This window comes from Benincasa hispida, chromosome 2, assembly GCF_027475165.1.
Source record: "Benincasa hispida cultivar pf3 chromosome 2, pf3_genome.v1.1, whole genome shotgun sequence".
Taxonomy (NCBI): Eukaryota; Viridiplantae; Streptophyta; class Magnoliopsida; order Cucurbitales; family Cucurbitaceae; genus Benincasa; species Benincasa hispida.
In genome coordinates, this window is record NC_143479.1 from 60,897,656 (window position 1) to 60,913,891 (window position 16,236).

A 16,236-nucleotide genomic window follows, 5' to 3' on the forward strand; every position below is an offset into this window, starting at 1 on the left:
ATCCCATTCGTGAAGCTCCGAGATACTTCGATCAATTCCAATTCGTGAAGCTCCGTGATACTTCATCAATTTCGATTCGTGAGTTCATTTTTCTTTTTTCGATTTCATCTTTGATTGGGAGTTTTTTTTTTTCTTTTAGCATTCTTGTTTTTTCGATTCTGTTTTTCAATTTTTCTTAAATATTTTTCTGGTCATTTAGTCTTACTTTTTCTCAAGAACGTAATGATTTCTTCAGCTCACTGTGAACATAATGCATTGTGAGCAGAGTTTGTGTGCTTTCATAAAATTTTGCTTTGTTCATTGCATAGATATTTTGAGTTTTGATTGATTAATTAAGTTAGAGCTTGCATTCTTCACTGTTTCATTTGATACTGTATATTCTTTCTATAAACATATCAGTGTATTTTGATGTTTAATATTTTTAGGTTTGATATTATAACTACATTGGCTGTGTGTTTGTCATTGATAATGTCTATTAGTGTATTGGAAGATATCAGTGGCTATCATTGATAATGTCTATCACTGATAGAATGTATAATTGCTATCATTTTTTATTTGTTCATTAATTTTTATTGATATCCATTGAAAGACATGCTTAGTTTTAGACTGGTATTAATGATATTGATAGATTTATATTTGCTTTTGATAGCTATTAGAACCTATTGATATTGTTATTCAAAAGTTTTTGTTTTACTTTTGCAGGAATTTTAAAACATGGTTATTCCAATAGTTGTTTTTCATAGTGGAATATGGAATGAAAAACATTGTTATGTGAATTACAAATCTACTGGAGTTTTAGTAGATGATATAATGGTTTTTGAAGATTTTATGGGTTTAATAGTTAAGGAGATTTGTTTGAATGTGTCTACTTCTTCTATAGAACTTTCAGTTTTATTAGATTTTGTTATGAATGAGGTTCAAAATGTAGTTCAAATTCGTGAAGATAAGGATATAGCTTGGTTTTTGGCTTTAGTTAAGGAACATAATACACGGCATCCTTTGGTTGCTCATGCCAGTAGTTCATGTTTGGAAGTGTCTTCTAATGTTGTTTCTAGTGGAGCTGAGAATTATTTGTCTACTGTTCCTTCTTCTAAACCTATGATTGATGGTGGTGATTTCCAAATGATTATGGATATACATATTGCTCGTGATTTGAAAGAAAAAGATGTGTTTGCTAGTAAAGAGATTTTATCAAATTGTTTTTACTTGATAGCGGTTAAGAAGAATTTTGAATTTAAGACTATAACGTCAAATTTAAGAGCAATTGTGTTTCGATGTATTCAAGATGGTTGTCAGTGGTATGTGAGGGCATCCCGTTACAAGCAGAGTGTTTTGTGGATGCTTAGGAAGTTTATTGATATTTATGATTGTTCTATAAAAAGTATTCAAACTTGCCATAGGCAAGCTTCTTCGTCCTTAATAGCTTAATGTTTAAGAAATGATTTTAGATTTAGTTCTTCTCATACCTCAACTCCTAGTGATATTGTGAATAAAGCTCGTAAGGAATTTGGAGTAACTATTAGCTATTATAAAGCATGGAGGGCAAAAAAGCAAATAATGAAGTCTTTGAAAGGCGATGCATGTGAATCATATGCTTTGATTCCAAAGTTTTTGATGAAGTTAGAAGAAAAGAATCCAAGTTTCTTGTTTCTGACTTATTATATGATCTATCAATAATAGCTTCTATCACTGATTGGAGTCTATCACTGATATCTTCCATCACTGATAACATGAAAATAATGGAAGCTATTGGTGATGGACTGCAACCAGTGATAGAAGCTATTGGTAGTAGCCATCAATCAATTATATACCTTTTGTAATTTGGTTTAACTATTTATTTTCTTTTTTTAGGTACATTTACTGCCTATGAAGCTGACATAAATGGGCATTTTAAGTATTGTTATATGGTTATTAGAGCATCAATTGAGGGTTGGAAGCATTATAGGCCTAATATATCAGTTGATGGGACGTTCTTGAAATGTAAATATGTCGGGACTCTTTTGACGACTTCAACAATCGACGGTAACAATCAGATTTTTTCTCTTGCTTTTAGTATTGTTGACTCTGAAAATGATGCATCCTAGAGATGGTTTTTTGAGAATTTAAAGAAAAGTTTTGGTGAACGAGAAGGATTAGTCATTATTTCTGATCGACATTTTAGCATTCCGAAAGGTGTTATGAATATTTTTTCAAATGTTGAGTATTATGTTTGTCTACGACACCTTTTGCAAAATATGAAGTTGATTTATAAGGATTCTTTAATTGATGACATATATTATAGTTGTGTAAAAGCTTATACAATTGATAAGTTCGAGTTTTATATGAAATGGATGGAATCAATATATCCTACAATTCGGGAATATCTCAGTAAAGTTGGTTTTGAGAAGTGGGCACGTGCACATTCTAGGAGAAGAAGGTATAATATGATGACTACTAATATTTCAGAGTGCTTGAATAATATTTTGAAAGAACCTAGGGAGTTCCCCGTTGTGTCATTACTTGATTATATTAGAGAAATACTTCAAAATTGGTTTTATGAAAAAGGTCAATCAGCATTATCCATGAAGACTGTTTTGACTAGTTGGGCAGAGTCTGAGTTGCGAGAGCAACACAATCAGTTAAGAAGCTTCAATGTATAAATACCTTAACTATTAGAAAATATCATTAATAACATGTTATCAGTGATAGAAGCTATCACTGATAGTTTTTATTTTCACTGATAGCTTGAAAATATTTAATCAGGTAGGGATAGTATCACTTACAATTTCGTTTATATTTTAGTTTTCATTGATATTCCATTAGTTCACCTAGTTGATTACATTTCGTTGACTGTTTTATTTTTCAGGTTGATCTTATTAACAATGAAGAATATAAAGTAGTTGATGGGGACAATCACTTTTTGGTAAATTTGGCCTATAAATCATGCAGTTGTCGTGTTTGGGATTTAGTGGAGATTCCATGTGCTCATGCTTGTGCTGTTATTCGTGGGCTAAATTTAGATATATATACTTTTGTGTCGGACTACTATTTTTGCAGTACATTGTTATCAACCTATAAAGGATCAGTTTATCCTATTGGAAATCATTCTGATTGGAGATATGTCGATGTTGATGTGAATATATTACCTCCAATAGTTAAACGTCCGATTGGACAACCACGTAAACAAAGAATATTATCAATTGGTGAAAAGAAAAGGAGCTCGAAGTGCAGTCGATGTCATCATCGTGGCCATAATTGTAGGACATGCAAATTTCCACCAGTTGTTTAATGAAGAAGCTTGATTTGTAATTGATGTTTGTAATGAAAAAGCTTGTTTTGTAATTGATGTTTGTCATCAATTTATCAATGATAGTGAGACAGCCGATGTTTTCACCAATTTGTCAATTAGATTGTAGTTTTTGCTTGTTGTCATCAATTTAACCATTAGATAGTGAGACAATTTGTTATTGATGTTTATCATAAATATATTAGAGACCTTGTTACTAATGTTTTGTTAGTGGAACAGACTTTGTTGTTGATATATTCATTCTTTAGTCAATATGATGCTTCACAATATGATGCTTTTATTTATGAAGCTTTTGTTTTCCTTTAGCCACAATAATTGAAAGAAATTATATCAAGCTATCTATAATTATTTATACTATCACTGATAACAAACTATCAATGATAGCGTGTTATCACTGATAGTTGGTTATCAGTGATTTCAGATATCACTGATAGCATGATAATGTTATAATTAAGATCATCGATCAATCAATACTTACATTCTTTTTCCTCATATCTTCTTTATCTTTTTCTTTTTTATCTTCCTCTTCATCTTCAGGATAATAATGTAATTGTTCTTGCTGGTCATTCTTTTGATCATCTTGAGCCTCCTTGTCCTTAGCAGTGTCAACTTTAGCCTGCATGCATATATCATTTTTTTTTTATTGTACTTCTTTACAGAAAAAGAAAATCACAAGTTTTACCTCTAGAACTTCCAAACTTTCATCTAAAAGCTCCAAACTAGATGATGACACTTTGTTCTTCTCAAGAGATTCTTGAGATTGCTTTTCATCACCTTCTTCTTTTTGTGGAAGTTTATCACCAATAGCTTCTTTTATATGGCCCAATATATCAAAAATCTCCTTGTGCTTTTCATTGATGTCCTTCTTAATATCTTTTTGTCCTCTTTTTAATTCTTCAATTGCCTCTTGTAATGATGCAATTCTTCTCCCGGTTGACTTTTGTTTTCCTTCTTTTTCTTTTTCAATATCAATCTCCCTGGTTTCCAGCTCCACAAAATAGGCATAATAGTTGGATTGCAATTCTTGTTCAGTTGGAACAAATGAAGCAACAGTAAACTGAAAGTTTAATAAAGATGTTAGTGATACAGCTAATTTATAGAAACAATCACTAATTTCAAGCTATCACTGATTGCTTCTATCTATAATAGCATGCTATCAATGATAGAAGATATCACAATAGTTCCAAATGACTGATAGAAGCTATCACTGATAGTGGTATCTTCTATGTCATAAAAGTTGAAACATCCGTTATAGTTTTTATCATTTGATATCATGCTAATAAATAACAGTGATAAAAGACTTACACCAGTGGCTTTGAAAATATTGTTGTTGATGTGTTGCCAATCATTAGGTTCTTGAGACTCCTATTGAGTAAGTCTAGGTCCATCACTTTTTATTCTTCGTACAAATCCAATAGTGGGGTTGGATAATCTTGGTATAATTTCAAAAGCCCAATATACCAAAGCTAATGGAAATCCTTGGAGGAAAATGGAAGATGGCTTATTGATGTTAGTCTTCTTAAAAACTCTATAGTTAGTTCAAAGGAAACCCTTCCCCATGGATAAGATTTAAACCTTTCTTCGTCATCCAACATTTTTAGATGCTTCCAACTTACTTTGTTATGTTCTTGTATAGGAATTAGGAAGCTTTCTAGAAAATACAAGTGTGCAAGTTTGACCTTTATATCAATGAGTATGTTGGCATCAGAACCTAACAAATTAAAAGTAGGTTGGAGCTCTCTTATTATAATTTTTTTATTTGTCTTGAAAAAGAAGTTCCTAATTGTGTTGTCCATTGATTCCTGTTCACTATAGATACCATCTATAGGGTAATCATCACAATTTAAACCTGTTATTAAACAAAAATCCTTAAGGCCAAATTCTGAAATATGTCCTTCTAAATTAAAGGCCAATATATTTTGCTTGGTAGTTGTGCATTGCCTTCTAATAAGGTGTGATATGAGTTGGTTGGGCATCCTTTTCATTTTCATATCTAAGAAGTGCCCAAAAGGACTTCTCTAAATAGTTGGAGTGATGGCTCATCTAATTTTTCAATGTTAGATAGGACATCTAAACTTATGAAGGAGCTGACTTTTAATGGATTTGTCCATTCACTTTCTGGAACAATTAATACATTTTCCTGTATATATAACAATAACATAAATGTAAGAAAAAAGCAACCACAAATCTATATAAATTTATAAAATATCATTGGATTGTGACCTTGATCTTCTTGTGTTTTTTCCCAGATGTTGATCCATCCAATGTTTTTCTATTTTCTTTCTCCATTTATCCTAAAACAAACATATGGAACCATTACATTCATATCATTGATAGCAATAATAGTGATAGATACTTTTCCTATGAATAAACAATCATCAAATCACAGTATAGGGAACTAAATTAGCATCAATTATAGCATCCATCAGTGATAGTTTGTTGATAGATAAATCCATCAACAAACTATCAATGAACTGTCAACATATTCCCTAAAGCATCAGTGATAACTTCTATCCTAAAAACAAACATGTGGAGCCATTACATTCATATCATTGATGGCAATAATAGTGATAGATACTTTTTCTATGAATAAACAATCATCAAATCACAGTACAGGGAACTAAATTAGTATCAATGATAGCATTCATCAGTGATAGTTTATTGATAGATAAATCCATCAACAAACTATCAATGAACTGTCAACATGTTCCCTAAAGCATCAGTGATAACTTCTATCCTAAAAACAAACATGTGGAGCCATTACATTCATATCATTGATAGCAATAATAGTGATAGATACTTTTTCTATGAATAAAAAATCATCAAATCACAGTACAGGGAACTAAATTAGCATCAATGATAGCATCCATCAGTGATAGTTTGTTGATAGATAAATCCATCAACAAACTATCAATGAACTGTCAACATATTCCCTAAAGCATCAGTGATAACTTCTATCCTAAAAACAAACATGTGGAACCATTACATTCATATCATTGATAGCAATAATAGTGATAGATACTTTTCCTATGAATAAACAATCATCAAATCACAGTACAGTGAACTAAATTAGCATCAATGATAGCATCCACCGGTGATAATTTGTTGATAGACAAATCCATCAACAAACTATCAATGAACTGTCAACATATTACCTAAAGCATCAGTGATAACTTCAGTTAAACAACAATAAATAACTAAATTAGCATAATATTCATTGAAACATCAACAAATCACAACGAAACACAGTACTAATCTTCACATAATTAGCAATCAAACACAGTCAACAATAAACTATCTACATATTCCTTGAAAAACTAGCAAATTACAATCAACATTGCAAATAATCTTCACATAATTAACATTTTGATGACTATTAGTCTATGATGACTACACTATGACTACACTATGACTAAAATGAAACATCTAAAAAAGTTGGAGAATGCATGTAGCCCTAATTTGAAATAACTATTTATCTTCTTATATAAACTGTCAATGGAAGAAGAACGAAACCCTATGTTTTTGAATTCTTGCTATCAGTGATGAAGAGATAAACAAAAGAAAAAGAAGAAACGAAGAAGAACAACGTACCTTTTGAAGTTTGGAGTGAAATCGATGGGGAAGAAGACGGCACTGTCGAAATCAAAAGGTTGAAATCGGAAGGAGACAGCACCGTTGGAGCTTGAAAGGATTGGAAGTGTTTTTTGCGTTTTTTTTTTAATGTAAAAAATCTATATTTGCAAATACTTTTATCTTACTACATAAACTCTAATATTTATTGTAAAATAAATATTCATGCAACTTTCACTTTTTTTAAATGGATAATTGAGAAAAAAAAAAAAGGAGGGGGGGGAATGTGATTGAGATGGAGCAGAGAAATGTGTCATTATCGGAGTAGAGATTTTTTTTTTTTTAGTAATAAATAAATAAAAGAAAATGAAATAAATAATTGGAAGCTAAATTTGTGGATTTGAGGACCACATTGGAATCTTTTTATTTATATAAACATGAAACTGAAAATGAAAGCACTGCTCAACACCCACAAACCATTCAAAACCATATTCCAATCCCTATCATAATGTTAAATTTTCATTCACATGTTAGATATTTTCACATATATGCAAATTTTTATAAGAAAAATTATTTCAAATGGTAAAACGGTTGAAAATATTTACAAAATATAATAAAAATTTAAAACTATTAATGATTGATGCCGATAGATACTGACAGAAGTCTATTAGTGTCCATCAGTGTCTATCATTTATATTTCTAAAATTTTACTATATTTTGTAAATATTTCAGTTTATTTTTCTATATTTAAAAATAGTCATTTTTATAATTTAACATTGACATAAGAGGTAAATCCATATTTCTATTTTATCGTAGAAAAATCCACAAAATCTAAAAGTTAAGACCCGATTTTGTAACCATTTGATTTTTTGTTTTTGTTTTTGAAATTTAAGTTTATTTCATCCATATTTCTTATAATGATTTACATATTTATTTCATCCGAATTTCTTACAATGATTTGCATATATATTTCATCCACATTTCTTACAATAATTTACATCTTTTTTAAGTACAATAGTTGAATTCTTAATCAAATTCCAAAAGCAAAAATAATTTTTTAAAGCTACGTTGTATAGTTCTCAAAATTTTGCTTGGTTTTTTAAATCATTTGTAAAAAGTAGATAATAACGGAAGACATTTGGAAGTAGAAGTAGTATTCATAAGTTTAATTTTCAAAAACAAAAACAAAATGGTTATCAAACAGATTTTGAGCAACAAAATGTCAGTAGTATAAATATAATATAAATAATAGACATCTTAACATGTTTAAAAATCATAACGATTTATTTACTATTAATTCTTTTCTTTTTTTTTTTGTTAATCTTTCCAAAAATATCTAGCGATATTAACATTTTATTTATTTTTTCATCCACATTTTCATAAAATTAAGACTTATTAACATTTTAAACTTTGATAGTCTTACAATTTTATTTACTTTTATATAATTTTTCCTACTTTTTTAAATAAAATTTTTGGTAAAAAAATCAATATATACCATCCTATAAAGGATAAAAGTTTAAACTTCGGCTTAATTATTGATTTTAATTATAATCTTCAATTAGTTTAGTGTTAGTTTCACTCATTCCCATTTAAATTTTGTTTAAAACCACGTAACTGAAATTATTCATCCCAAAATTTTGCCAAGTAGAAAAGAAAAAAAAAAATATAATTTTTTTAAAAATAATTAAGGAATACAAAAAATCAAATAACCTATTTATCTGTATATTTCTCTCTAATTTACAAAATTTACAATAATCATTAATAATTTTAAAAGAAAATTTTGATAAAAAGTTTAAAATTATTGGTTGGAGGATTTAATTGATACCATTTTTAAAGTTTAGCCGTATAAATAAAGTTTTTTTAAAAAATAGATTTTCGTTTTATTAATATTATTTTCATTCCTCGAAGAATTGTTTGTAGTGATTGGATTTTGTTAATTGAGTTTTTTTTTTTTTTTTTTCTCTCTTCAATTTTAGAAAAAATTCTGAATTTCATATTTTAATGTAATAATCCTGCTGGTATCAATTTCCATTTTCACCTATTTTTTTAAATAAAATAAATATTATTATCATTTGTACTCTGTTTCCTTCAAAATTTTATGTTCTAACCAAAAAAATCATGCCATAAAATTCCCGTGTTATTAACATGTTGGAGAATAATTTACAAACTTTAACATATTTTTATTATAAATATATTAAATTAAGTGTAATGTAGATGCATATTATTACTATCCATTAGCCATGTATCACTTTTCCATTACTCCATGTATTGTCCATATATCTCGAGATTACACGCTATTAATATTCACCATCCTACTTGCCAAATTGCATATAAATAATGACATTTTGTAGGTTTTGGAAGACACATATATTGGTGATTAATCCAAAAAGATTGGAGAAAGTGGAGAAATTCATATTTTGTTAATTTATTTACTTTTATTATTATATTATATTTATTTTAATATTATATTTTATTGGTATTCATGTTTCCATTGTGCTTCTCAAGTTCACAACACGTTATCAGCACGAGCACTATCGTTTTCCTCGCTAAAGGTAGGTCCCAAAGGTATGTTGATTTTTCCCTCTTTATTATAATTAATAAATTTAATGTTATTTTGCATATTTAATATCTATTAAATTTATAATATAAATATAATATTTTATGATAGTGCTACCATGATAAATCTTACAAAATTAGAATTTGTTGCCCTTGATATTAATGGTAGTAATTATTTATCATGGGTACTTGATGCCGAAATCCACCTGCATGCTATGAATCTTGGTGAGACTATTAAAGAAGGAAATACGACATCTAGTTAGGACAAAACAGAAGATATGATTTTTCTTTGTCATCATCTCCACAGTGGATTGAAAATAGAGTATCTTATAATAAAAGATCCCCTATCTTGTGGAAAAATTTGAAAAAGAGGTATGATCATAAAAAAACAGTTATTCTTGCTAAAGCTCGTTATGAGTGGATGCACTTGAGGCTACAAGATTTCAAATCAGTAAGTGATTACAACTCCACATTATTTAAAATTAGTTTGAAACTGTTGTTATGTTACTGATGTTGATATGTTAGAGAAGACATTTTCTACATTTCATGTCTCGAATATGCTCATGCAGCAACAATATCAAGAAAAATGTTTTAAACAATATTCTGAACTAATTTCATGTCTTCTTGTGGTCGAACAAAATAATAAGTTATTAATAAAAAAAATCATGAATCTTGACCAGCCAGGACGACACCTGGTGGATTACAAAAACATGCAGTGGAAGAAAACAGGATCATTAAGCATTCTAATTCCTTGATTTTGACATCAAAATGAGCATATTCATAGGGTATTAAGTGGGTTTTAACACATACCTTTGAAGATCCTTTTCAAACACGAATTTGGGTTGCAATCTTCTCCAATTGAAGTCGAGGACCACCAAGAAATCTTCTCTACTATTCTCAGCCTTGAATTTGAGTGGTGGAACTTACAATTGAGCTGAATTTGTGAATGTTTTGGTGTGGGTTTGAGGAGAGGGAAAAATAGTTTTTTTTGCATAAACTAGTTTTCAACAACCTAAATCTCCCTTAATCATCCAAAATTGAAGAGTTTTATCCTTCTTCATGCAGCCACTATGAAGACTGATGATGCCACTTCAAATGGACAATATGAAATGGGCAAGGTGTGTGAATTAGGAAGAATCCACTTCTTACTTAGAGAAGATTGGATGTTTCCACTAAGAACACAATTTCCAATTTTAATTAATTCAAAATTAACTAAAATCTTATTTAATTAATTTCAAATTTTCAAGAATCGATTTCTCAAATTGAATTAAAATTGAAAATTAATTTGATTTTAATTAATTAAATAAATTTAATTAATTAATAACAATTTAACATCAAATATTAAATTAATCACATACCTAATTTTAAACATGAATCCTATTCATGTAATTAATATTTAAATTAACATTTAAATATTATAAATTCTCCAATTTCGTTTAATTTTTATAAATTAAACGTTAATTAATTATATCGAATATAATTATACAAACCATAATTTGAATTTGAACTATTCAAATTCAAACCCTAACTTCAATTTGAACATTTCAATTCATGTCGTTCCAAATTCACTCAATTTACTAATTCAAGGTATTCATGTTTTACGAGCTAGTAGAGGGGCCTTATGGACCTACAGATCATGAGCTCCAATGATTTGAGATTAATTGGCTAAAACTCTTTAGACCGAATTAATTAATATTCATTAACTACCGAGTCGCATCACTATAGCTCGATAGTTGCACTCTCTTCACTGTAGATATATTTGTGCCCACTTGATTTAACCATAATTAGTAAGTCGACCCTTCACAGGTTGTTCGTAATAACGGCTGGGTCAAATTTTGTTTTACCCCTGAAATTACATCTTGCTCCTTAAGTTTCACTAATCCTCTAATGAACAATTGGTTTATGATCCAATCAATATTCCGGATTCCTATCGGACCAATGAGAGGGTGGGGCACTTGTTCAAGATCTGGATTCAGCATTTAAGAGAACAACCTTCCTCCTATCCCTAAATCGGGTAGGCGTAAATTCCATCTTGCACCCTATATCTCCAACTATCTACCTGGTCTTATCCTAAAATGGGAGGCTTATTGAGTAGTGTTATTGGACACTCTCACCTATGCAGATCAAAGAATAATCTCGAATAAACAAGAGTTTATAGTTAGCTCAGGATTAAGATCGAGTTATCTAGGTCATCTAAGTGAAATAGTCAGTCTTAAAACAGTCAACAACGTTATAAAGTAAAAGTGACTTATTTCTTAGTCCAATCTTACGCAAACTCTTTGAATAGGATGCTCCCACTCCTCATGTAAATACATGAACGAATCAGGATCATTTTGTTTGTAGCACTTTACAACAGATTGTAACAACTGCAGAGTAGGTTGCATCCGTTAGTGTTACCATAATAAGGTATCCAATCTTATTCATATACTATAGACCGTTTTGGTTATCTACTTGAACTGGATCCATATTTATGTCTCCACATAATGTTCAAGTATTCATATAATAGCCATGGATCTAAGTTTATTGGATTTATTCTTTACAAGTACAATTTACAAATTCAATAATAACTTTAGTGAAGAAATGTTCAATAATATCTTTATTAATAGTAGAAAATGTTTAACTCTACAAACTGCGAGTTTTAGGACATACAATCCAACAAACTCCCACTTGGACTAAAACTCCAGTGGATAAATATATACAATGTTGAGTTTAATGAGAGAACAAAAAGAATAAATACAATAAACTAGCGCATCAGATACCCAACACTTCTCCCACTTGCCCTAGTGCTATCTATTTCACAGTTCTAGTCCCACTAGATGACCCTCAAACATTTTAGTCGAGAGAGCCTTTGTAAATGGATAAGCCAAGTTGTCCTCAGAGGCAATCTGCGTGACAATCACGTCTCCTCAGTGTACATACTCAACTTTTATGGTGGAGTCAACAATATAACTTTGCTTAATACTCCTCCACATTATAGCTCATCCGGTCAGAGTGAATATTGACCCTGAAGTAGATTTCCTAGAATCTAAATCGGTTTGAAAGTTAGAATTAGTGTATTCAGTAAGGATTAGATCCTTAGCATTATACACGAGCATATAGTCCCTCGTTCTCTAAAGATACGGGGATGATTTTTAACGGTAGTCCAATGGTCATATCTGGGATTGGACTAAAATCTGCTCACTATTCCAACTGTATGACATATGTCGGAACAAGTACACAACATTGCATATATTAAGCTCCCTACTGCTGATGCATATAGAATTCGTTTCATAACCTCAACTTTTTGAGGTGTCTTAGGACTTTGTTCCTTAGACACATGAATTTCATGTCTGGAAGGCAACATTCATTTCTTAGAATTTTGTATTTTATATCTAGATAACATCTTGTCTATATAAGATGCCTGAGATAATGCTAAAGTTCTATTTTTTCGGTTCCGAACTATTTGGATCCTAAGAACATACTACGCTTTACCTAAATCTTTAATTTGGAATTGTGTAGCAAGCCACTTTTTAATGTTAGCCAGAAATTCTACTTCATTTCCTATGAGTAGAATATCAACATACAAAACTAAAAAATGACAGTTTTGTTAATGATTTTCTTGTAAACACAAGGTTCGTCAATATTTTGGTCAAAGACATAAGATTTGATCGCAGTGTCAAATCTTATATTCTAGGATCGAGACGCTTGTTTCAATCCATAAATGGATTAATTAAGCTTGCAAACCTTTTGCTCTTGACCCCGTTCAATAAACCCTTCTGGTTGAGACATATAAATACTCTCCTCAAGATAGTCATTTAGGAAGGTTGTCTTGACATCCATTTGCCAGATTTCATAATCATAAAATGCAGTTATGAACAAAATTATTCTAATAGACTTTATCATTGAAACCGAAGAGAAGGTTTTTTTTCATAGTCCACCCCCTTTCTTTGGGTAAACTCTTTTGCCACAAGTCTAGCTTTGTAGGTGTGTACCTTTCTAGCTTGGTCTCATTTTCTCTTGTAGATCCACTTACAACCGATGGGTTTTACACATTCTGGTTGATCTGTAAGATCTTAGACTAAAATAAAGTACATTAACTTCATTTCAAGATCAATAGCTTTAACCCACTGTTCTTTATCCACATTTTCCATTGCTTGTTTGAAAGTCAATGGATCCTCTAAGTCATCATTGGTATGATGACTTGAGTTTTAGATAAACCCATGTACCGGTCAGACTGTTGCACAATTCTCCCATTATGTCGAGGCACTCTCAACTCTTGAGAAGGATGTGGAGTACTAGTTTCATCAACAACTCTTGTTGATGGACCTGCTCGATCAACAACTCTTGTCAATGCATCTGTGGTTTCTCTGGTCATTCACCTATTACTAGCCTACTATGAGGTTGGAGATTCTTGATGTAGTCTTCCTCTAGGAAAGTTACATTTTTCGATACATATACCTTATCTTTATGAGGATCATAAAAGAAACCACCTTTTGTCTCTTTAAGGTAACCTATAAATAGGCATACTTTTGAACGACATTCCAACTTCTTAGGATTTTGCACCAACACATATGCTGGATATCCCTAGATTCTGAAGTGACGTAAACTACCTTTACGTCCTCAAAATCTCACTTGGACTAAAACTCCAATGGATTTACATATATAAAAATATATACAATGTTGAGTAATGAGAGAATAAAAATAATGAGAGAATAAATACGACAAACTAGGGCGGTTACCCAGTATTTCTCCCACTTGCCCTAGATTTATTTGTCTCGTAGTCCTAGTCCCACTAGGTGACCTCGAATACTTTAGTCATAAGGGCCTTAGTAAATGGCTAAGCCAGGTTGTCTCCTGAGGCTATCTACATGACAAACACATCTTCTCTATGTACTATCTCCCTGATGAGATGGTACATACGTTGGATGTACTTTCCTCGTTTATGGTTTCTTAGTTCTTTTGAGTTGACAACTGCTCCACTGTTATCACAATACATGGTGATTGCCAAATGCATATTCGGAACTACTTTTAAATCGGTCAAGAACTTTCTAAGCCACACTATTTCTTTAGTTGCTTCACACCCAACTACGTATTCAACTTCCATAGTGGAGTCAACAATAACCCTTTGTTTAATGCTTCTCTATACTATAGCTCCTCCGTTTAGAGTGAATACTGATCCTGAAGTAGATTTCCTAAAATCCACATCAATCTGAAAATCAGAATCAACATATCCAATAAGGATCAAATCCTTAAAGCCATACACGAACATATAGTCCCTCATTCTCCAAAGATACTTGAGGATGTTCTTAACATCAGTCCAATGACTATATCCAGGATAGGATTGGAACCTGCTGACTATTCCGATTGCAAAGCATATGTATGGGCGTGTGCACAACATATCGTACATTATATTCCCGACTGCTGATGCATAAGGAATTCTTTTCATATTCTCAATTTCTTGAGATGTCTTAGGATATTGTCACTTAGACAAATGAATTCCATGTCTAAAATGTAACAAATCTCTTTTGGAATATTGCATGTTATATCTTGACAACATTTTGTCAATATAAGATGCATGAGATATTGCTAGCATTTTGTTCTTGCGATTCCGAATTATTTAGATTCCAAGAACATACTGTGCATCTCCTAAATCTTTCATTTGAAATTACGATGCTAGCTATCTCTTTACATTAGCAAGGAATCCTACCTCATTCCCAATGAGCAGGATATCATCAACATAAAGTACCAGAAAAACTACAATTTTTCTTGTAAACAAAGGTTCGTCAACATTTTGTTTAAAGCCATAAGATTTGATCGCATTGTCTTATATTCTAGGACCGAGATGCTTGTTTTAATCCATAAATGGATCTTTTAAGCTTGTAAAATTTTTGCTTCCCTGTTCAATGAACCCTTTTGGTTGAGACATAAATACTTTCTTCAAGATGATCGTTCAAAAAGACGGTCTTGATATCCATTAGCCATATTTCATAATCATGGCAATAGGAGAAAAGGTTTTTTCATAGTATAATTCCTCCCTTTAGGTAAAAGCTTTAGCCATAAGTCTGGCTTTGTAGGTTTGTACCCTACTAGTTTGGTCTTGGTTTCTCTTGTAGATCCACTTATAACTAATAGGTTTTACCCCATCTGGTTGATCTACAAGTTCTCAGATAGAATTGAAGTACATTGACTCCATTCAAGGTCCATGGATTTTATCCATTGGTCTCTATCTATATCTTCCATTATCTGTTTAAAGGTCAATGGATCCTCTAAGCCATCATCAGGTATGACGATTTGAGTTTCTGTTAAACCCATGTATCGGTCAGGCTGCTGAACAACCCTCTCAATACGTCAAGGCATTCTCAGTTCATGAGAAGGATGTGATGGACCAATTCCAACAACAACTTTTGTTGAAGAACCAACCTGATCAATAACTTTTATCGACGTATCTGTAGATTCTTTGAACATTTCATTTAATACCAGTTTACTACGAGGTTGATGATTTCTTACATGGTTTTCCTCTAAGAATGTAGCATTTGTCGATATAAGTACTTTGTCTTCTTGAGGATCATAAAACAGATCACCTTTTGTTTCTTAGAGTTTTGCACCAACACATGTGCTGGGTATCCCCAAATTCTGAAGTGACGTAAACCTTTACGTCCTTTCCACAACTCATATGGTGTTTCTGAAACACTTTTTGAGGGAACCATGTTCAAAATATACACTACAGTTTGTACTGCAAATCCCCAAAAGACTTGAGGTAACTGGGTATAACTCATCATTGAACGAACCATGTCTAATAAGGTTCTATTTCTTCTTTCTGCTACACCATTTTATTGTGATGTACC

At 31.1% G+C, this 16,236-nt stretch overlaps 1 pseudogene; it reads left to right on the forward strand.

Moving 5' to 3' along the window:
* Window positions 1–714: 714 nt before the first annotated feature.
* On the forward strand, window positions 715–3,268 carry LOC150038056 (uncharacterized; annotated as a pseudogene).
* The last annotated feature ends 12,968 nt before the right edge of the window (window positions 3,269–16,236 follow it).